The sequence below is a fragment of the Ursus americanus genome, chromosome 5 (assembly GCF_024610735.1).
Source record: "Ursus americanus isolate L20-20 chromosome 5, mUrsAme1.1.p, whole genome shotgun sequence".
Lineage (NCBI taxonomy): Eukaryota > Metazoa > Chordata > Mammalia > Carnivora > Ursidae > Ursus > Ursus americanus.
The window spans coordinates 12,812,551-12,837,515 of record NC_142131.1 but is presented as its reverse complement, the minus strand read 5'-3'; the positions used below and the strand labels follow the sequence as shown (position 1 = coordinate 12,837,515).

Below are 24,965 nucleotides of genomic sequence, written 5' to 3'. Positions count from 1 at the left end.
AATGGGAGAAAATGCCATTTGTAGCATGAATAGTAGATAAATTGAAGATAGGTGAATTACATGTTGATGGCAAATTGCATACTGCAAGATTCTCTGTCCTATAGGTTCTGTTATAAAATAAATATATAGGCAGTTTACAAAAATGGTAAATTTCCAAGTATTGCTAGAGCAATTAAGTAAACTGAAATTTTCTCTTCTGGAAGCTTCAGATTTAAAAGAAATAAAAATGACAGATTTCCCCTAATTTAAGAATAAAGTGGGAAACGATGTATTTTTTTTTTCCTGAAAGGGGAGAAGTGTCAGGTGCAGAATAAATGTTGGAATGGAAAAGTATGCTAATAAAGTAGGAAGGCATAATGGTAATAAGGACCTGAAAAAATGAATAAATGGGAGATTTAGAAAGTAGGATATGCTCCTTCCTGTAATAAAATATAGCTCAAGTATAGTGAATTTGAAACTACTACCCAGGAACTGTCTTGATGTCAATTAAGACAATACTTGATGTTGGCCTCCAGAAAGTACAATTATGTTCATGTTTCTATCTGATAAGGGGAAAATCTGTATGAACTCAGATTCTATTCAGTGTGTAAAAACATACCCTTGCCTTTGTCGTAACCAGAAAAGAATATACTAAATGGAAAGAGACAAGAGACTGGGTGTTCAAATTAGAGAGGGGTGAATCTTGTACAATAGTTAGTTGACCAATTGTGGAATCTGGAGGAAAAAAAAATTTTTTTTGTGACAGAGTTTTTTTCTTAAAGCATAATTTGATCAAATAAATAAATAGCAGATTGAAAGTAAGGGCCTTAAACAAAGTCACAGAGTGACAGATTCATGTACCAGAACATAAGGAAAGAATCAGCAGTTTGGTGATAATGGAGGAGAATTATAATAAATAATTTTTTTCATAGCTCCTTAGATTCCTGCTTTTCCTGTGACATTGTCTCCTATTTGGTGGTTCCACTTAGACCACAAAATGTAATGCAGATATTTTTAAAATTTTCCCTTTCCAAAGATACAAATGAATAATGACTGTTTGAACAAATCAGAACTGTTCAGAAATGATTTTTGAGAATACGAATCCCATAAAAAGATGGAGATTAATAAGAGTCAGAACCAAGAGACTAAGCAGAAGCCATAAGGCACTAAAAAACCAAAAAAACAAAAAAAACCCACAAAAACATTTGAAGAAGCTGGGCCATGAAAACAGAGAGGTCTATCAGTGTTTCCACCAGTTCTCTAGAGTTTCAGTAGCATTCAGTGCAGCTCCATGAGGTCTGATGGTACCACTGTTGAGGCTCTTTGCTAAGACTTAGGGCCTCCTCAGTTGCATTTAATAATTGAACTCCATCACTTAAGGAAACGAGAGCATGGGTTTGTACAGGCAACTAAAAAAACTCCAACAAACCTGTATATTTCACTCCTCTTTGAAATTCCTCCAGCTTTTGGCAGATAGCTTGAAGATGATGTGTGCTGTTGATCATTACTTCTTTACAGAAATAGAGCTAAGCATTTTGACTATTCATTAAATCTTACTCTTTCCTTCCAAAGTAAACACATGTGCAAACAAGAGTTTCTGTGTAGGAAGGGAAGATAATTGTGGTGCTGGATTTACCTTTCTATTGCATATGGCAATGGAGAACTTCCTTACTTATATGAGCAACTTCCTAGAAGTAGACTGTGGCTTAATGATGTATAAAATGTCCAGTAATATCTCATTATGTCCATTTCAGATTATGGCAACTTCGAGACCTCCCTCTTTCAACTCTTTGTGAACTAACCTAGAAATGTAACAGGATAATTGACTCTATTGAGGGTTCAAATTGATGCCGGACAAATGTGTGTAATGAAATGATTGATATGATTCTTTTTTAAAAAGATTTTATCTTTGAGAGAGAGAGTGCATGTGAGGGAGAAAGAGCAAGCATGGGTGGGGGAAGGGGAGAAGGAGAGGGAGAAGTAGGCTCCCTACGGAACGGGGGCATCTAACACCTGTCCATGATCCCAGGATTCTGGAATCATGACCTGAGCAAGAGGCAGACGCTTAACCAACTGAGCCACCCAGGAGCCCCGAAATGATTGATACAATTCTTAACAGAGACTTCCTGGAAACTAATTATTTATTTTCTAATCTACAAAACAAAAATGATAAATAAAACATAGCATCAAAGCAAACACAAAGTAACCCCCAAATCAAAACCAGTAAAAATCGATTCTACAAATGTGTAAACCTTGGAAACACTTCTGCTCTGTGGCTATCTTAAGGAGATGTTTCTCAAAATTTTCCACAGCCTTTTTATTGTCGTGCTAGTATTTATTTATCTGAGGTTGCGTCATTATAGCTCTTCTGAGATTAAGCTATGAGGGAACAATCTCAGTATGAACAGTGGAGCATTTATAGGGCCATGGGGGCCATTTTCAGTAACAGTGTTAGATTTTTGAAAAGCATTTTATTTTGCTGATTTAAAAGTAGAGAAGATAAAGCCAGGTGGAACAGCAAAGCTTTCTCTCTCTCTTCATTGAATAACTTGGAAGAAGGACTAAACAATGCTTAGAATCCCTGGATAAATGCCCATCTAATCCTCATGCTTGCTTAAACTGAGAAATTATTTATGTGTAATATTGCCAGTAAATTGGATTGTATTGGTTTTCTATAAAGCTGACCACCACAGATAGTTTTTTTTTTTTTCCAGCGAAGAATTAGTCTATTATTGTATACAGAAGGATTTTAGAACACCCAAGATCTTAGAGGCTTAAACCAAGTGAAGTAATTTGGGTGCAGGTAGTAAAGTTCAATTAATCTTCATTTAGTTGACAAACTTGTTTCAAGTTAGTTATGGGAAATAGCTGTTGGACATTTGGGGGAATTCATTGACATTGTTTAGTGTTTTCCATCCTTGGTATACAGCATGATTCCTCCACACTGGCAATGCTTTATTTTTTATTGTACTCCTGAATTAGAAAATACTGTTTTAAAGATGAAGTAATCTTTTCAGTAGTTTAAAGATAAAAGCATACCACATCGAAGTAAATGGGACTAAGACTCTTTACAGAGATTTATTTCATCCCATTAAAAAGGTTATCTTTAGAATACCCATGAGTATTCCTCCAGATGGGAAGATACTACCTTCTTACAGTCCTGTGAATAATGCTCACATAGGTAAAAGTAATGGAAAAGAAATACCCAAACAAAAACAAAACTTATAACATGCTTTTTCCTTTAAAAACTAATGACTTTATTTATAAATAGTGCCAAACAGGACTTCTCCTCTATGCCAAGATCGGAATTCACAGAACTAATAGAACAGTCCTAAGAACAGTAAAATAAAGACCTAGGATCGCCACACTGAAGATGTATATAAATCTTCCAAAAGCAACTCAAAACTTTTAAAGGCAAATAGATTGATTGGGCATGGCCTTTGGCTCTTTCTGGAACCCTTGAAGGGTCTTGAACATAGGAAGACTGATGCAATGTTTAAGACCAGCTTCCAGAGTCAAATGTATTTTTCTATGACCAGAATGTTCTTAGTTGTCTAAGACTCATTCTTTCTGCATCACTCTTTTTTACAATGTAGATCCTCATTTCCTTCAGAAGTCCTCATCTACTATCCTGTCATGACCTTATTAATGAACTGTGTTTAAAAAGAAGCTCCCCCTGACCTCCAGTCCTCAGGACCTGAGTTAATGACCAGCAATGGAAGAGAAGGAAGACTTAAAATCTTTAGGTTATTTACTATTCATTCGTTTGAGACTCTCAGAGATCATTACAAATGTCAAAAAGCTTCTAAAACAAGGGTGGCTGTTATTTGGGAAATATCAGGAGAAAATAGAAATAATTATAAGCTCTATTTATAAACTTCAAAATGAAAACAGCCTCAAGGATGAGAAAGGGATTGCTTTTTAAACTTGGATTCCCCTACTTTATTGAACAAAAGAATGCCAATGAGAAAACCAGCATGCGTTTTAAGCAACTAAAATGTTAATATTCAGAACATATTTGAAAAGTAACAATATGGAAACAGTTTTCTAGTCTTTGATTCCTCACGTTCACACGATACTTTTGAGTAAGCACGATGCATTTATACTTATTATTTCATTCTTGAAACTTCATCATTTAGTGATTTTTACTGTGTCGAACATACAACTGGGGAAACTGAGGCTTGGAGAACTAAAGTGACTGGCCCGATATTACAGAACAGTTAAGAATTTTCTGGGGCTCCTCTTCTGTACTAGTTTCCATGTATTGAAGATACAGGCATGACTGAGATACAGGACTTTCCCCATAGGAATTTTCTTCCCAACTTGGGATTCTTTGTGCTATAATGACTGGGATACAAATGTGTGTATATGTGTATACACACACACACACACACACACACACACACACACACACACACACAAACTGAGATAAGAACACAATCCTGTTAATGCAAAAAGAGGGGAAGTACTAACAGCCTAAAGCAAATAGGGCATGTTTTAGGAGAAGTAGGAATTGCCCAGCAGTGGCAGAGGGAAGCCGCAATTCAAAGCAGAAGAATTAACGTACACAGAAGACACTGATAAATGAAAGAAGAATAGGAGTGTGCTGGGCTTGAACAAAGGGCCCAAAGGCATGAGAAAGGAGGTTAGGAAGACCCGAGGTTATGAAGGAATAAATCTGGAAAGGTGAGTAGGGACTAGATATTGAGGGTTCTTACATGCCAAACTCAAGTTTTATAACCCAAATCACAAAGGCTTTGGGAGGATAGCTAAAGATAAATACAAACTTAAGTCTTGGCAAGTCCAAGCATAGAATCCATACTTTAACTTGACTTGTAGGTTCTGTAAGAAGTAATTATATTTAATAGAAGCTCTTTCACTTTGGTTGTTACCCTTAACTGCCAGTTTAAGAGAGAAATCATTAGATTCAATCTGTCTTTAAAAATGAGTTTGTCAGTCTCCAAGAGTTACATGCTTATTTGATTGGAAGATTTTTATGCTTCATTTTACTCAACATCAGGAAGTCTCTATGGAAATATTCACTTCCAGTTGATTAGAAATCAGGGAAACAACATAAAGCAAACTCATTTGAAAGAACTAATTACAAAAATGTACGTTTTGGAGTACTCTTTGTAATCCTGTTAAGTGAATATCCAAATGTCATATCAGACAAGTCTGCAACGCTCATTCATCCGGCACATATCTGAAAGGCAACCAGTAGGCTGCTGCCACATTACCCATAACCCAGCTCTCTTCCTTTCCAGATGTTGTCCCCTGTCACTTACTTCATAGGAACAAGGAATGTCAGAAGAAAAAAGAGAAAAATTCAAGCAATTGCTCTTGCTCACTAAATTAATTCTATTATCTTACTGCAATAGGTTAAATCATCTCAATCCTAATCCTCCTATTTCCCCACCCTTTATATAACTGTTTTCTTTCACTTCCTCCTATACCAAATTATCATGTTTGTTGCCTGTGTTCCACCCACACCGTGATTATTTAGACTTTTATTTTGGGGGCACTCAGAGTTCACAGTGTTAAAGAAACAGTAAGGTACGATGCAATGTGCAAAGTGTAACTCGTTGCTCTATATATTCTATAATAATATACATCTGACTGGTGGAAGATATGGGGAGGTTTGTCATAAGTGAAATTGAGACTAGACTATTCATGAATACAGCATAAAAGTGTTTAATAAATCCCAGAATCACAATGAGAAGACACAGACTTCATTTTATGTAAACAGAGAGATCCCAGATACTATGCTGGAGGTGTGTATAATTATAGGTTATTAAATCTCCAAGCTAGCTCTGTCCTCGGATTCTCTGGGGACTGAGACCAGCAATTACTACACGGAAAAATTTGTCTATTTTGACATGAGATATTCAGCAGGGAGGCAACACAGCAACCACTTTATCTCTACTGAAATATATTCAGGGAAAACATGGTCCTGGGACTTTGTTCCACAAGCAGATTAAGAATTTAATAATAGTTTTCTAAGTGAGAAGTCCTCTGACATCCTCTCACTGCCCCCTGTCTTTTTGGTTTAAAGTGAACAGGACGTGCATCTTTTGAGTGAAGGAATACTGTACATGGCTTGCAAGATAAATTGGGATATAAAGAAATCAAACAAAAACAATAGCAATGCGTTATTCTAGCACATGCCTGGAGAAGGTTCACTGCTTACCTGACACTCAGCTTTCCCTTTGAAAGTTGATAGACATCAGATCACATGTCAAGAAGATAATTTATTTGTAGTATTAAAAAATATCCCTTCCTTACTCTTTAAAGCCTGATTTAATGCTTTCCAAATTTTTCACTTCATGAATTGTACCTATTTTCTTGCCGCCCCCACTTTCTGGCATGGCAGACAGATTTCAGTTTTGTCCTCACTGGAAATGCCAGATCACAGTGCTATGGCAGCTGGTGCTGTCATCAGATCCTTCCAAGGATGCCACCTCCACAAATTCTTCTAACCCATGACTATTTCTCATAATTTCCTGCTTCTCCAAAGGGCAGGGCAGGTGGCTCAGGCCCAGAGCACATAATGTTGCCAGTTGCTCCAGGTCTGATGCTGTCACAAGGACCCACTCTAGAGGCCCACAGACATTTTGGATTTAAGTGTTAACATTAATTCCATACTTAAGAATGAAAGCTTGCAAACTTGTACTTCCTTTTTTTTTTTCTTCAGTCAGTCATCCCTTATACTTTTTACAGTGATACTTAAGAAAACCATTTCCAAAGTAATGAATTACTAGCATTGCCGTTTAAATATAAGCTCCTCTTGATTATCTTAAGTTGTTGAAATACAAATTTCTTAGGGTTAATTACTCTCAAAATTACACACACACACACACACACACACACACACACACGCACACACATACACCCCAAAATAAGAAATAAAATACTGCTTGAAAAGAAAAGAAGAAATTAATCTTTAAACATAGCTGAGGCTTCAACACCTTGCAGTTGGAATTGTAATGCTACCTCTGCTTTCTCTCCATTTGTTTAAACTTGGATTCTTAGCTTCAAGATCTACTAGATACAACTTTTGCATTCATTTATTCATCTAGGAAATAAATATTTACTGGATGCCTGTATGTCAGGTACTTTCTAGACACTGGAGGTTCATCCATTAACAATATTGACAAAAATTTCTTTTCTCATGTGCTTCCATCTAGAGGGAAGCTGTAGAGAAGTCTAAAAAGTCTGATTACAGTTAGTGATCAGAAGGACTAGGTTCCAGCGTTGATACTTACACTGCATTATTAAGTGGTCTTGGATTATTCCCAGACTTCTGTGGGCTTCATTTTTCTTGTTCATAAAGTGAAAGAGTCAGAAAACATGTCATTCTGTAGGCTGGTTGCAAGTATTTTGTTGTTTTTTGTTTGTTTTTGTTTTACACCAGTATCTTTGTTATGCATCTGGTAGCACTAGGCATCCTCAGCGTAAAGGAAAACATGGGCTTTATTACTGTAGTAATTTTGTCTGTGGTCATTTATTCATTCCTACATTGAATAAGTGTGTAATGCTTGTCTTCTGTGTGTGCAGAAACTGTGAATTAGGGATTCAGGTGAATGAGACAAATTGTTTTCCTCATGGTTTGGCTTAGGAGACCTTTCATTGAAGTAACTAGCTGAATGCCAGTGGGGTAAATGCTATACTTCCTAGCAATCTGAGCAAGGTGCAGCAGGAGACAAACCAGATCACAAGTGGTTCTGCCTATGGGATTTAGTTAGGGCTTGTAGTGGAGGAAACATTTATCCTTGGTCACGAGGGGCTGAAAAGGCAGAACAGGCTGGAGAGGAACTTTCAAGAACAGAGAAGACTGAACACAAAGATTCGGAGATGTGAAAAGGCATTGTGTTGTGAATGACAGAGGGAATATATTCTTTTAAGGGCTCAGCATCCAAGGTGAGTGAGGGGAGGTAAGAAAAGAGAAAAAAACTGAGATTAGATAGTGAAGAACCTTATATGGTTTATTAGTAAATTTTAACTTTCATCAATAAGACAAGAAGCTTGAACTGAAGGTTTTTCTGGGTCCAGGTCAATAATATTAATTTGTCTGATGAGTTTTCAGTGCTAGCCTCAATGTACAATACTTAAGTATTCTAAATATATTGCATATTTTGTTTATACAAAAATGACATGAAGTACTAGAGGGACAGGCAAGCTTGTTCATTTATATGCATAATTAGTTAATTAAGATGAGTTAGATGGGATATAAGCACTGAGTGAATTCACTTTTCTTTAGCCTCTCAACCTTTAAAAATATTCTCTTAAATTCCCCGTTTTGTCTTTCCTTGAAAGCCTGTGATCCATACAGATGTCAAAACTTTCAGTCACATTCAACTATAAGGACAATCTGATTCTGATAATGAAGGCCATTTTTAAAGTAATAAAGGTCCATTCCAATCTTAATGAAAACTTTAGTCCCATCATTCAAACCCCAAAACATCTTCCGTTATCCTCAATAAACCTGACCCATGAATTGGAAACCTTCCGTGGGAAAAAGAAGTGTGGACTGTGTTTTTACTCTTCTTTCTCCCCCTTCCTTCTCCTTCTCTTCTCCCTTCTTTCTTCTTCTGTCGTCTTCTTCTTTTCTCTTCTTTCTTCTTCTCCTCCCCCTCCTTCCCCTTCCTCTCCTCCCCCTCTTCCTTCCCTTTCCTCACCTCTTCCCCTTTCCCCAGCTCCTACTCCTTCCCCTCCTCCTCCCCCTCCTCCTTCTCCTCTTCTCCTTTCTACTCCCCCTCCCCCTTCTCCTTTTTCTCCTTCTTCCTCCTCTTCCTCCTCCTCTTTTTTTCTTTCTTCTTCTTCCTTCTTTGTTTTTCTTCCTCCTTCTTCTCCTTTCTTCTTCATCTTCAATGTGTGTTCCTGGATTCTCTAAAGTTTTAGCCGTGGGAGGAGTAATTAGAAGAAAAGTACAAAAATAAGTCACTAAGCTATTAAGATTTTTTTTCTTCACCCCATCTCTGATGATGATACTAAATCTCTAGGTTTTCTGTGGACCCAGATGTGCATTCTTCAGAGCCTCTGCACAGACCACCCCAATGCACAGTCTCTAACATAGGTGACCTGCTCTCAGTGGGATATTCTGTGAATTTTTCTCAGTCTCCCACTGCTGGCTACCTTCATTTAGCAGATATCTTTCTTGGATGGGATACCTTCAAAGTGGCTTGAATTTGTTATTCCTGTGGCATCTACTTTGTCATTAGGAAACTTGTGCATCTTTATTACACCAAGGAGACTTGTTCTACTGTTGGCCTTTGTCCCTGCTCTGTAATCATGGGACAATCCAGGTATTCTTCAGCATTCAGAATTATTCTTGAAAGAAATGTGGTCTGGTCTCTTGATTCAAATATACCCCTAACCCCAGAGGAAACATGACAGTTTTTCCTATACTACTCTGGAGGAGCCACCATATTGAGTCTTGAGTTTGTCACAGTTGAGCTAATGTCCATCATCTATGGTATTTTTCTTGAAGGCTCTCCTTCTATGTGGTGGATATATGGGTGTAAGAAGCAACAAGTCTGTAGCAAGCTGAGGGAGAAAAGGATGGCACTTTGTTTTAAAAGAATCCCCTGGATGAAAATAAAAGTGGAAGGACTAGATCTCCCACCTCATAGCATTTTTGGTTGAAGAGTTGGGGAGTATCTGGTAGCTTTTAAGAGTTTTTCAGAAAGTTACCCTCAATTATGAAGCCTTGGTTAAAACTGTGACAAACAAGGAAAAAGTTTTATTTTACATTCTGTGACAATTTTTTTTTTTTGTATTTTCCTAGTGTGTTTTTTTTCTTAGTATTACATAATGTTCACCTTGACAATTCTAGCCTAGCTTGCTGGGATAGTGGGAGCTAATGAAATACTGCATTTATAAAAAGTAGGGCAATATCTTGCTGGGAGCCAACAGTAATAAAAGCAATATTAATCAAAGTGATAACTCAGAAGGAGTGGGGCACTTGAGGGTGTTGGATTGAGCTACACTTGCAACCATCCTTTCTCATTAGAAAGTTGTGCCCAGGCTCTTTTATTGAAGGACTGGACCCTGTTTTATCAAAGGAGGTCCTTACCTGGAAAACACTCACTTATAATGCCGGTAGGTAATTTCCATATTGTGTATCTTAAAACCGTTTTGCCAGATCTGTCTACTCTAATCCTAGGATCTATGTGAAATCCAAATATTGAAAGCCCTCTTTATTGTTGTATTTTATAAATTATTAACATAATAAGGACTTTTCACATTCTGGTATCAGAATAGGGCAGCAATAGGTATCAGAATAGGGCAGCAATTTGACCCCTTAGTAATCTGTAAATTTGCTGGTGGTAAAGGGATGATCAGCAGCCATGTTGTCTTCATCAACTGGCAGTTCTAATTTGGACATCTCTGTTTCACTGTCTTCCTGATGGATTTATTAAGCAACTGATGAGAATGTCTCTAGCTAGCTAGTTTCTGAGTGTCTGTGAGGTAGAATGACATCTGGGATTGTGATAAGTACAGTAGGAGACAATGAAGAAGACAAGGAGAGGGCTGAGAGAGTAAATGTAGTTGAATTCAACAATTCAAATAGCATTTAGCTTTATAAATGATTTTTGGAAATGATTTTTAACTTTTAACATTATGTGTTAAAATTCACACACAAAAAGATAAAGGATTAGGGGGTGAGGTTGGGTAAGGTCCTGCTGCAGCCATACTTTCTCCATTTAGGGAGTCATGCTAGGGAGTTCTTTCAAAGTCTTCAATAATGTAATGAACTATACGTTACCACATTTAGATATTAAAATAAAGAAGAGGTATTGTATACACTGCCGAAGCAGATGTGCATAGAAATCAGACTGTTTATACCAGTAGTTAAGCATGGATGAGTTGCATGCATTTGTTTGTCCTTGGCTTTTTTGAGGCTCTGGCTCAAACTTTTGTGTTATGGATAAAACTCATCTTACTTAAAGCCTTTACCCAAATGGGAGATGCTTTTCAGTATAAGTTCCTTAATTCATAAGACATGTGTAGCAGATGTGGCTAAATTCTAAAGGATTGAATTAGGCATAGCATCTAGAAATCTATTCATATCCTCTTCTTCCTCTCTCTTCATTATCCCCTGTAGCAGCCTACTGAAGGAATAGAGGTTTTGTAGACAAATAGGACTAGATTATAATTCTGACACTGCCCTTTCGTTCTTTTATTTTCTCTTTTCTTTCTCTTTCTCTTTCTTCTTTTTCTTTTTTTTTTCTTTTTTTTTTTGTCAAATAAGTTACTGAACCTTTCTGAACCCCTGAATCTTCATCGGTAAGTTAGGAAACAGTAATTTAGCTTTTGTGGGCTGTGAACACATATATATATAATTTTAACCTCACAGAAATTTTGAGGTCTGTGCTATCATGATCTCTACTTTGTGGAGGAGAAAACAGGGGCCAAGGGAACATAAGTAACTTGTCTAGTCACACAGATTGTAAATGAAGAACTAAGTTTTCAATTTTGTCTCTCTCTAAAGCTCTTGCCTTGACTATGCTTTACAGATGAAATAACTTTTTTAAAAGACTTATTTATTTATCTATTTAGAGCACATGGTGGGGGAGGGACAGAGGCAGAAGGAGACGGAGAGAGAATCTCAAGCAGGTGCCCCTTTGAGCATGGAGTCCCACTCAGGGCTCATCTCAGGACCCGAGCTGAAATCAAGAACTGGTTGTTTAACCACTAAGCCACTTAGGCACCCCCTAAATAACTCTTTATAAGAAAAAAAAATAACTTTGATGTAATGCATTCTTAATGAAATTATTTAAGAGGCAATATTTTAGTTAGGTTTTCTTTTGTGGAAAGTGATTGAAATCCAATTCAAACCAGTTAAGACAAATAGGAAGAATTATCAGATGGCAAATGGAGTAGCTGCATGGCCAGATACCTGTAGGTCTTTGGTCAAGGTTGAGGAAGAAAGACCTGGATAACATTTACACTTACTATCATTTACTTACCTTGACTGGTCTCTAGGTTGAGGCCATTTTTGTTTTGTTTTGTTTTGTTTTGATTCTCCATGTAGTGAAGAATAAGACTGCTGATATCTTTGGGGATATAGCCTTATATCCTCTGGTAGAGAAGAATGTCTTATGTGAAGTTTTGCCAGATAACCCTAGGGAAGGACTCTAATTGGCCTGCCTTAGGTCACATGACAGATCCTATCCAATTGCTAGGGTGGGACACTGTGATTATAAAGGTTTTACCAAGCCTGGGCCAGTTGCTTACTCTATGGCCAGGGAAATGGATTCCATTTTTAGAAGGAGGAAGAAGCAGCACTAAATAATCAGATAGCAATCACAGAATACTTAAATAAATCCTAATAATATTATATACAGTTATAGGTAATTTACTTAAACTTTTTAGTAAAATCTAAATTTGTCAGCTTTTTCTTTATTATTCTTGAGTATGTTTTTAAAATGAATAAATCACAGAGGAGAAAAAACTCTTATTTTGTAACTAATAATCTTAATGTATTTTATTCACCTTACATTAAATAATACATCTGTTAACTTTTGTACCTGAAAATATCCCTGAGAAATGTCTTTTCTATTTTGGCCACAGTGAAAAGAGAACTTAAACACATGGTGTAGTCATTCTGGAAGGCAGCTATGCTCACCACTATACCACCAACGCTATGGTGCAGTCATCCTGAATGTTAAAAACAGAAGGACATTATGGGGGCTGGTGCTGTTTGCTTCCTGTTGTAATATCATACATTTAATGAGAAGAGAGTGGACAAAGCTGGTAAGCTTTTCAAACAGTTCCATTTTGTGGTACCTGGGAGAGTTAATCAAAAGTCATATAATTTATTGAAGTAGATATATTTACAATGGTGCAAAATACATCTAACAGCAAATGACTCTGGTAAGCCTGACTAGTAAGATGAACAAAAGTCAATATTTAAAATGAGAAAATGTAAACATTCTATCTTCGTATTAACAATCTTGAAGAAGAAACAGCTGTTACATTAGTTATCACTTTCCAGATCCAACACAGTATTGTCATTTAATTTCTTGGACTCATATTTGCTTGGCTGCAGCATCACCACATGATTTAAGCCCTGCAATGTTTGGCTTTACAACCAACTCCAGGTGTAAAATTTTACACTAAGTCTTTATTCCCTTTTGAATTGAGATTCTTCCCAACCAAAGGTTATTTTCAAGCAATTTAAGACTTTAAGACACAGACCGTCTTAGTGAATTTCACTTGTTTTTTGGACTTTGACATGTAGGTATTGGAAATGTACTGAGTGTCCTGGACCAAGATGTTAGCGTATGTCCAGAGTTTCCATTTTTATTATTATTCTGTATTATCCTTTAATATGTTTACTTGCTCTTCCAAGCATTAAAAGTCCAGGACCTTGGAACCAAGGTGATTTTTGGTTATGCACAAGTGCCAATAAGATCTTAGGGAATATTGCGAAGTAGACAAATTTTGTGGCACATACAAGTACACATACACACACCTCTTGATTAATACCAAGACTTTTATATAAGAAGTTAAAATTCACTCCTTAAAATACTAAATAGAAGTTAAGAATTCATTCAGTTACTCAAAAAATGTGTATTGAGTATCTGTATTGTGGGTACAGCTGTCAAAAAGACCAATGAAGTTTCTGAATCCATGGAACTTGAGTTTCAGTGAGGAGAAACAGGAACAAGTTAACAAAGAAGATATTTCAGAGTTGTAAGTGCTATGAAAAATAATTGATATATTTTACAACTCTGGGGAGTGTTTGCATTTTAAAATAGTCACTTGCTAAATTAATTGATTGTGGAGTACTTGGAGTGTACTTGCGGTTTATTGCCTAACACCCCCTTCCATCAATTCCTCTGCTTGTTATTCCATTTTGTTTTCAACAGTTGGAGTTTTCTTTTTTAATCTAGCTTATAAAAAGAAAAGTATGAGCTGGCCATTTTACTAAAATGCCAGGTAGAAATAGAACCATGGGTAAAAAGGGAGCCAACAACTTGTGGGTATCTAATGAGTCTTATAGCAACTTTTTATTCCAGGTACTCCTTAAATACAGACAGTAGAAACAAAGAAGGGAGAGGAGAGGGGCAGGGAATCACTCTGATAGGTGCTCGCCTATGTGGGCAGAAGTCTCATGAGGGAGTTAAAATATATTCAGCAGCTGAGGCCCAGTTGAATAGTGGGGTAATGGTTTAGACTTTACAAAACTTCATGTTGAAGTTATTTGCATAGATGCCTATCTTGGCAGCTTGTTCTAAGTTTTATCCACTCAGCTAGGTAGAACTAAGATGAAATAACTTTTTGGTTAGAAATCACGGATATTAGTTCTGAACTTGGCTGCTGCCCTAACCTACAAGGATAACCTATGCTTTTCTATACTCTAAGCTCCTATATTGAAAGATTAATTTTATTTAATGATACACAAATTTTAATTCTGTGTACAATTTCATTTCCTAACAAATACTTTAACTTAGAGGGAGAGAGGGGGGAGGAAGGGAGAGTGGGAAAGAGAAATCAGAAAACACCAGTGAACAGTATCAAAGAAAAAACATTGAAGAGAGTTTCGAGAAAGAAGGTGTGATGAACAGTTGAAGGCATCTAAGGGATCCAAAAAAGCTAAGTGTTTATTTGGTTAAATGAGGTCATTGGTGCCTTGCGCAAGAGCAATTTCAGTAGAATGATAGTGGAGGAAGCCAGATTACTGTATGTTGAGTGGTCTCTGAGGAGGTGAAGTAAGCAAATACAGTGTACCCCTCTGTGAAGTTTGGGTATTTAGCATATACAGTGTACCCCTCTGTGAAGTTTGGGTATTTAGCAAGGAGAGAGACAGTGTCAATAGCAGCTCCTTGTAAAATGAGAGTATGTAAATTGAGTATGTTTTTAGGCTGAAGGGAAAGAGCCAATGAGGAAATGAATTCAGAGAATTCAGAGATTAGGATCTTGGGACAAAAGGAATAAAAAGGCAAGAGGGGAACAGTTCAAGACATAGACACAGGGTTGTCCTTGCAAAAGAAGAAGGTCTTTCTCTTTGAGGTTATGGGAAAGCTGATAGGAATGGCTGTGACTATGGACATAATAGGTAGTAATGGTAACTTAACGGAGATCTTACCAGATGGTTTTAATAGGATGCAGGATTGTCTTTTGCAAATGTGTGTAGCAAAGATTGATTGTGGAGCTTAATGAGAATGGAAGCAGTTTGGGATAATGACTGAAGGTATTAGAGGAGGAAATTAATCTTACTAAGATTGCGAACTGTGAATTTGTAGTGGCACCAATCTGCACTGTTGCATGATCTTCCCCATAGGTGTTGAGCCTCTTGGATACAAGAACAGATAGAGAACTATTTATAAAATTGATCCAGAGTTAGGGTACTAGGTAGGGAAATGGAAGGGAAAGGGGGATTGTAAATTTAATGAGACTAAAAGCAGTGTGGTGTGCTGACAAGGAAAGGGATAAGAAACTAAATGGTCTAGAGTTGGGGGTATTTGAGAAAATGTTGAGTAGAACTTGATTATTACATAATCCTTGGTATATTTCCGGTAAGGAGTAGCTGAAGTGGATTTGAAGAGGTCAAGAATTTGTGAGGAGGAATGGGTATAGAAGACAATTTTAGAGAAATAAAGAAGGTAGAAAGAACATTCAGAAGATAGGACTGTAACAATTGAAAGGAATTCCACAGATACAGTAGAAGGAGTTGAAATTAGAATGTATAGTAGGAGAAGCATAAGGATGTCTAGCACAGTGAAGACAGAAGTGGGGTGGAGCTATATTGAAGACTAGTTATAGGAATAACAAGCTGTATTTGAATCTTGGACTTAGAATCTCCAAAACCGATGTCAACCTATTGTGTTTTTTTTTTTTCCTTTTTTTAATCTTTTTAAGTTTTTATTTTAATTCCAGTTAGTTAACATACAATGTTATATTGTTTTCAGGTACATTATATAGTGATTCAGCACTTCCATACAGCAGCTGGTACTCATCATGAAAGTGTACTCCTTAATCCCCATCACCTATTTAACCCATCACCCCACCTACCTCCCCTCTAGTAACCATCAGTTTGTTCTTTATAATTAAGAGTCTGTTGGGTTTGTCTGTTGATTTGTCTCTCTCTCTCTCTTTTTACTTTTCATTTGTTTTGTTTCTTAAATTCCATGTATATGTGAAATCATATGGTATTTGTCTTTCTCTGACTTATTTCACTGAGCATTATATTCTCTAGCTCTGTGTTGTTGCAAATGGCAAGATTTCATTGTTTTTCATGGCTGAATAATACTCCATCTAAAAATACACCACATCTTCTTTATCGTTCATCAGTTGATGGACACTTGGGCTGTTTCCCTAATTTGCCTATTATACATAATGATGTTATAAACGTAGGAATACATGTATTCCTTTGAATTAGTATTTTTGTATTTTTAGGGTAAGAACCCAGTAGTGTAATTGATGGATCATAAGGTAGTTCTCTTTTTAACCCTTTGCAGAACCTCCATATTGTTTTCCACAATGGCTGCACCAGTTTGCATTCCCATCAACAGCGCGAGAGGGTTTGTTTTTCTCCACATCCTCGTCAACACTTGTTTCTTGTGTTGTTGATTTTAGCTGTTCTGACAGGTATGAAGTGATATCTCATTGTTATGATTTGCATTTCCCTGATAGTAAGTGATGATGAGCATCTTTTCATGTCTGTTGGCCATCTGTAGGTCTTCTTGGAGAATGTCCATTGATATATTTGGTCCCTTTTTTAATTGGATGATTTGTGTTTTTGGTGTTGAGTTTTGTAAGTTCTTTATATATTTTGAATACTAACCCTTTATCAGATACATCTTTTGAAAATATCTTTTCTCATTCTGTAGGTTGCCTAACCTATTGGTTTTAATTAAGTATAATTTTGGGAGGAAGGAAATGTCTATATTCCATTTCCTATTGTTTCTTGATTCCATTTATCCTTGGCTATGTGAATTGGTTTTTGAAATTCTTCTTTCTATTAATATTCATTTACATAGGAGATGATACATTATAGTGGAAAATGTAAGTTTAAAAAGTTTTTGACAGAAATTGTTGATTGGTATTAGACATCTTTCTTACTAAGAAGTTGCTTGCTGGGGAACCTGGGTGGCTCAGTTGATTAAGCGGCAGGCTCTTAATTTTTGCTCAGGTTATGATCTCAGAGTCCTGGGATGGAGCCCATATCAGGCTCCACACTCAGCAGGGAGTCTGCTTGAGATTGTCTTGCTCCCTCTTTCTCTCTCTGCCCCTCCCCCCACTGTTGCTCTCTCTCTCTCTCTCTGTCTCTCTAAAATAAATAAATCTTTTTTTTTAAAAATTTGCTTATTGCTGTTTCATTTGGAAACCATGCCATGGTTAATACGAAAGTGATTTTGTCTGTAATTACTAACTTACACAATGGTCGATGCCTACAGAGAATCACTCATGTCAGTCCCCAAGCTTACATAACAATCTCATATCCTTCTGCTCTGACCTGGAATAAATCACTTAATTACTTTGCATTTCAATTTTGCCAGCTATATGTGTGAAGATACATTGCTTCGAAAATAGAATATCAAAGGAGAATGAAGAGAAGTGCTTGAAAGTTAGCCTATCATGGACATTAATAACTTTGAAAAAGTTGGTTACACTCACAAAGACTCAGTTTCTTTCTGAGAAAACAGCAATCACTCTTACTCTTTCAAGAAAATGGTAAAGTTTTAAAGTATGTAATAATATCTGTAGGGTATTTGGACTATGTCTACATGGTGGCCAACATGTTTCCAAGGAATGCATTGATGCATAAGGTAGTGAGCAAAAAGCATCAATGTGGAAACTGAATCCATCATTCTCCCTTGTAATTTTACTACAGTTTGTACCCTGTTTCAAGTATTTGATTATATAAGATGATTAAAATCTAGACATATGATAAATCAATTGCAAACAAATAGTACTTGTTTCTATTTACACAGCTATTTTCAGAGGAATTTGCTTATGTTAAAGAGTTTGTCTGAACTAGGATTTTATATTTGCCTAATAACTACTAAGTATAATCCATGCACCTGGGGATGGGCTAGGCCCTGAAGAAACGAAGATAATAGAATGATATGGTCCCTGATCTCCATAAGTTCATTGTCTAGTCACATTAGTTACAGATTCCACGTATTTTGATATGAATATTATGAAATGTTAATGAAATATTATGAAATATATTTTATGTGTTCTAGCAAGGTGGAGACCTTTTTGACTTTTTTTTAAAGTGATAAGCTTTATTTTTTTAGAGAAGTTTTAGGTTCACAGCAAAATTGAATGGAAAATAGAATTCCCATATACTTCCTACACCCATACATATGTAGCCTCCTCCACCATCAACATCTGGTATAAGAGTAGTACCTTTACTACAGTCCATGAACCAACATTGACATGTCATCATCCAAAGTCCACAATTTACATTAGGGTTCACTCTTGGCATGGTACCTTCTATGGTTTTTCACAGTTGTATAATGGCATGTATCTACCACTATAGTACCATACAGAATAGTTTTACTGTCTTAGAAATCCTCTGTGTACCACCTATTTATCCCTTTCTCCCTCTAAACTCTTGGCAACCACTGATAATTTTACTCTTCATAGTTTGCCTTTTCCATAATGTTGTGTAGTTGGAATTGTACAGTAAATAGCCCTTTCATATTGGCTTCTTTTAGTAATACACATTTAAGATTCCTCTATGTCTTTTCATGGCTTGATAGCTCATTTATTTATTTTTATTTCATTTTATTTATTTAGTTTTTGAGAGAGAGCATGCAAGCAGGGGGGAGGAGGAGAGGGAAAGACAGAATCTCAAGCAGACTCCCTCCTGAGCTGGGAGCCCCACATGGAGCTCATCTCACAACCCTGAGATCACAACATGAGTTGAAATCAGGAGTTGGATGCTTAGGGGCGCCTGGGTGGCACAGCGGTTAAGGGTCTGCCTTTGTCTCAGGGCGTGATCCCGGCGTTATGGGATCGAGCCCCACATCAGGCTCCTCCGCTATGAGCCTGCTTCTTCCTCTCCCGCTCCCCCTGCTTGTGTTCCCTCTCTCGCTGGCTGTCTCTATCTCTGTCGAATAAATAAATAAAATCTTTAAAAAAAAAAAAAGGAGTTGGATGCTTAGCTTAACTGACTGAGCCACCCAGGCACTCGAGATAGCTCATTTAAAAAAAAAATAAAGATTTTATTTATTTGAGAGCGAGAGAATGTGCTCATGCCCAAGTCAGGGGAAGGGCAGAGGGACAAGCAGACTCCATGCTGAACATGGAGCCCGATATAGGGCTCCATCCCAGGACCCTGAGATCATGACCTGAGAAGTCAGAAGCTTAACCAACTGAGTCACCCAGGTACCTCAGCTCATTTATTTTTATTGTTAAGTAGTACGTACCATAATTTATCCATTTACCTACTGAAAGGTATCTCTGATGTTTCCAAGTTTTGACAATTATGAATAAACTGTTGTAAATATCCGTGTACAGGTTATAGTGCGGATGTTAAGTTTTCAACTCACTTAGATGATTGCTCAATTGTGTGGTAAGAGTATGTTTAGTTTTGTAAAAAATAGACAAACTGTCTTCCAATGTGACTGTACCATTTTGGATTCCCACCAACAGTGAATCAAAGTTCCTATTGCTTCATATCCTTGTCATCATTTAGTGTTGTTTTGGATTTTTAGACATTCTAATAAGTGTATGGTGCTATCTCATTGTTTTAATGCATTTGGTTTTGATTGGTATCTTCTCACTAAATATTATGGTGTGATGTGTTATAGTAAAGGCATACCTTGAAGAGTTAGGAAGAATTTGCCAGATGGATATTGAAGAATGAAATAGTGGGAGGAAGAAAAGCCAGGGGCATTTCAGGTAGAGAAAGTTTTTGTGAGAAGTTTCATGGGTGAAAGAGACCATGGTGCTTAGTAGTTGGGGGCATGATATAAAATAAAGAAGGAGTAATAGGAGGGGATGACATGCATTTAGGTAGAAGCCATATTTTGAGAACAGTTATAATTTATGTTGGATTCTTTTGAAAAGATGAGAGGACTTCTATAATTTTAAATTGAGTCATCACATAGTTTCAACTAGACAAACTTGATTCAATCCACATGGACATATATTTCACAAACTCACTTTAAACAACCCCAAATACAAGAGGACATGTTCTTTGATTTTTTTACAAAATACATATTGGAGTTCCTAAGAATTTGTTTAAGAATACTTCATCAATAAATTTTTTAAAAAAGGCCATAGAAAATGTAACAAAAAGTTGATTATATTACAGAACTGTAATGGGCACATGAAGATTTGTTATACTATTTCCTCTACATTTGCATATGTTTGCAAATTTTTTAAAACTTAAAAAAAATCACAAATACTAGAATATCTAGCATTGGAAACATTTATAAGAAATGAAGTGATAGAATTCGATTTACATACAAGTAAGGTCATTCGGGTGGCAGAACTGGCATTGAAAAGGAAGGTGGCCATGACTAGTTGGGAGTATATTGCAATACTACAAGTAAGAAATTATCTGGACCTTAATTGATGATTCAAAGTATAGGAATGGTATTTAATACTATGACATCTATGACATTTCCCAATATGACTGGGTAGAAAAAAATAAAAGTCAATCATGGACCAAACTCTAGAAAACACAATGTTTTAATGTCGAAGTGTTCAGAGAAGACATTGAAGGACTTGAGGTAGAATGGCTAAAAAGGTGGGAGGAGAAACAGGAGGTATTGAAGCTGTTACTCAATGAAATACATATTGCATTTGTGAGTATGACTGGATTTCACAAATTATGTACCATCTTGTTCTAGGCTTGAAATGTTTGCTATACATCTTAGTCCTCTATTTATTTTTATTTACTTATTTTTTTTAAAAGATTTTATTTATTTATTTGAGACAGAGAGAGAGAGAGAAAGAGAGAGCATGAGCAGGGGAGAGGGGCAGAGGGAGAGGGAGAAGCAAACTCCCCGCTGAGCCAGGACCCCGATGCGGGGCTCAATCCCAGGACCTGGAAATCATGACCTGAGCTGAAGGCAGATCATCTGAGCCACCCAGGTGCCCAGACAGTTCTCTATTTAAATATTGTTTTTCAGATTTTAAAGTTCTTTCTTGCTTAGGATTATTTTCTAGCTGTCCTAGTCATATCATTTAAAATAAAAGTCTCTAATTTGTTTATGAAATAAGCATTAGTTTTTAGAGTTCAGACTCAGTTAAGAAAATAAACCTCAGAACAAAATGCAGAGGTCCAGCCTTCATGTCACAATCATAATCCTTCTTATTTAGGGATAAATATGACAAAGATGAATATGATTATTTACCTAGTACTTTGATTATCAGATCATTCAAACTTGTTTTCCCAGTGTTGATAGCAAACTATGATTTGGTCAAGCTGAAAACTAGAAAACTAATAACCTGGCATGCTGCAGTTAATCTCAGGTTGATGTCTCCTTTAATAATAATATTGACAGTTAATATTTATAAATGTATGTTGGGTATTGTCACCAGGCCAGGCACTGTACATGATTCATCTCTTTAATCCTTAAAACTCTCCTATGAGGTTTGCAATATTTATGCAAATCTTTTTTTGATAAATGATAAATTGATAGATGAAGATGTTGAACTAGCATGAGATTAAATACTTTGCCCAGTTACACAGCAAGTGGATGAGCAGGAATTTGTTCCCACGAGGCATGGCACACACTGCACTAAATGCAATATGCTTGTATTACACCGTGTTTGTCTCCTTGGGCCAGGCATTCAGAATATCCCCTCACAGGCACCTACACCTTGATCTTAGGATACTCAATGTTGCAGCATTTAACCAGGCATCATGAGAGTAGATAGGTTTCACCAGGTGCCATAAAGCTCATGTTTCTTCTCAGAGTCTCTGTAGACTGATATTATAGGTTTTTAGCTAGCATTCACCAACTGGAGATAGATTTTCCACAAATATTTGTGGGTATTATCTCAGATTTCATAACTTATGGGAAAATCTGAATAATTATGGGCATATTATAAAATAAATTATGTGAGAGTAGAAATTAAAATGGCCAGTATTAGAGGCTCTACATTTTTAATAGGATAGAAAAAATTAATGAGTTGACTGTTCATAAATCTTTGTGACAGGTTGGCATTCTCCCAAGAGTTTTAAGGGAATCCAAGGATGAAATTATGGAAATGATAGTTAAAATACAATAGTTCATTGTCATGATGAGCACTGGGTGATGTATAGAATTGTCGAATCACTATATGGTACTCCTGAAACTAATATAATACTATATGTTAACTAACTGGAATTAAAATGAAAACTTAAAAAATACAATAGGTCACTCTTCCGGAATATTGGCAAGCTGTTAACATAATTTTTTCCTATAACAACAACTAGAGGAATGGCTCAGGAAACCTGGACACGCAACCATCAAATCTCATTTCTATGATGATAATGATTTAGATCAGTATGTGCTGCTCCAGGTCAAGTGCCTGTCAGGTTCACTGCTCCCTTCTGGGAAGTCTCAGACTGTTTGCCAGCTCACACCCACCTCAGAGAAGAGACAGTCTCCTAAGGCATAGGTCATTGTGCTCTTCATCAGGTGAAAAGTTTGTTTCAACAAATTGACATAATTATCTCTTTATATCAAGGTCTAATTTTCTGGCCATTTCCAGTAGATTTTTTTCTTTAAGCATTTTTAAATAGAAGAAGAGAACAGTAATATAAAAATTATCTAGAAATAAAACTTTGCAGACTTAGAAATGCAAAGAATATTAAGGTTTTTGCTTTGTTTGGCTGAAGCAGTGTTAAATGTTTTTTATTATAAATTATGATTTTATGTTACTTTTTCTCCGATTTATATCACTTGTGTAACTGGGGGTAGAAGTTACCGCCTTCAGAATATATTTGCCATCCTCTATAAATGTGCCTTTCCAATGTATGGGACATAATTATAATTTAAGCACTTGGCTAGGTCAGTTAAGGTCCACCTAGTTCTTCAAATTGAAGTGAGGGAGGATGAGACAGAAATACCTCCATGCTGTTAAAATCTGCCCTGTCAACTCTGATCTGAGACCTTTCCAGGAAAGAGGCACCAAACATGATATAAAACTTGTTTAAGTTGGTTAATATTTTTTACCAGAAGACAAATACTATGGTTGGAGAAAAGACCATTCCAAAAACTTTACATGGTAGAATGCATATAGCATTTTCAAAGGCAGATTTGAGGTTTTTTTGAGCGGCGAACAGAGTCAGTATTGTAGGCTTTAAAAAAAAAAATAGACTAGCACAAATCCAAATGATACAGAATATCACTGAGCAAGATATGGTTTTGGATCTCTTTTTTTTTTATTATTGAAAGTCCAGTCTATCAATAATACTTCTAATGATTTTCTGAGATGTCTTCATTCAGAGAGCTCAGTTATTTTTCATGCAAGATGTACGCTTCTGCCCTTTGGATTTATGGAATGGAATAACAACTAAATGTTAATTTAATGGATTCACTTGCATTTCTGGGAGATTCTTCCTTTTTAACATAACAGAGAGCACAAACATGGGTATAGCAAGCCAAGCACTTTAATGTAAGGTGATGTAGTCTCAAATTAAAACACTCAGTGGAATATGAACTTCAAGCTGTTTTTTTCTTTTCTTTTTTTTTTTTATAAGTTACTGTTTTATAACATTTATTTTTCAATCATGAGGAACTGTAATGGAACTGTGTTTGAGGGTGTGGTAGTGAGGAGTCAAGGTCCAGTGGATCTGAGAAATGACCAGGTGCAATCACCAAACTTAAAATTTTTCTAAATTATTTTACAGTTACAGGAGAAACCACTACTGGAAATCACAATGGCCTTACCAACGTCAATTGTTCTAGATGTATCAGTTTCCATTTCGTGAATGTAAATGGTAGAATTTTTGTCAACTGCACTCTGTCCCATCCCCTTCTTCTTTTTCAGTACATCATCCTTTACCCAGCACCCTCTTTCAACTATATTTGACTGCATCCTTTCAAATTCCATCTTTCATTCTCCCTTTACCCTATTTTGTACATCCTCAACTCTCTTGGCTCTGTGTTTTCACTTTAATTTAGCAACTGCATTTATCTTCTGTCCAACTTAGACTGAGCATCTAGATTCTGATGTGCAGTGTTCCTAGATCTTCCAAACCTTGCTTCCTGCATTGGTATTCTCATAAGAGCTGGTAAACTGCCTGTAGATTGTTCCCTAGCTTGGCATGACCCTGACAGCATGTCAGCAGCAGTTGCTGGTGTCTCTTTCCTGATAGAAACTTCTTCCTTCACCATAGAAAACACCCAGTGGATAATGACCGCAACCAAACGTCCATACACAATAGATAAATAACACACACAGGTTTACTCTGTTCAAAAAGAAGGTACAAGAATGAAATTTTAAATATGTTGGGGTAGTATTTTGATGTTCAGGTTACATTTTTTTTCTTAGTATTTCCTGTTTATGATAATTTCTGCATTTGGGTAGGTAGACTATCAGAACCAGTGTTCTTGAAAGAGTAGTACTTCAGGAAGAAAAGAGTCAATTTTTGGCTTTTGAGTTCCAAAATAGATATTTTGTGGTTCATGGCAGAGATAAACACTTGAATTTCAAAAGCCTAGGAATCAGCAGCTAAGCATTCTATTCTGAAGAATGAATAAAAAATCAAGGTGCCCTGCTTTCAGATTAAATAAAGACTCTATGAACTGAGGGTGGGAGAAAAGTATAAAAGAAAAGAATTGATCTAAGAGGGCTTCTGAGCCCTGGTCTCTCACATACTTCTCACCACTATCTTCTTTGGGAAGATTGAAGCCCTCGAGAATTATGGACACTTGAGACCAGAAGGGATCTGTGTCTTTGCCCAACTGGGTAGAATCCATTAGCCAAACAGAACCCATTGTCCCCTAGTAGGAGGACTGTATCATTTAATCCTCAAAACCAGGACATTTGTAATGGTGAAAGTGATCTGGGCAGGTAAATCC

The 24,965-nt window shown here is 36.5% G+C and overlaps 1 protein-coding gene across 1 annotated transcript in view; it reads left to right on the top strand.

Moving 5' to 3' along the window:
* RGMB (repulsive guidance molecule BMP co-receptor b) overlaps positions 1-24,965 on the top strand; it is a 1,123,009-nt gene that overhangs the window by 282,120 nt on the left and 815,924 nt on the right. The gene's annotated exons all lie outside the window — the stretch shown is intronic.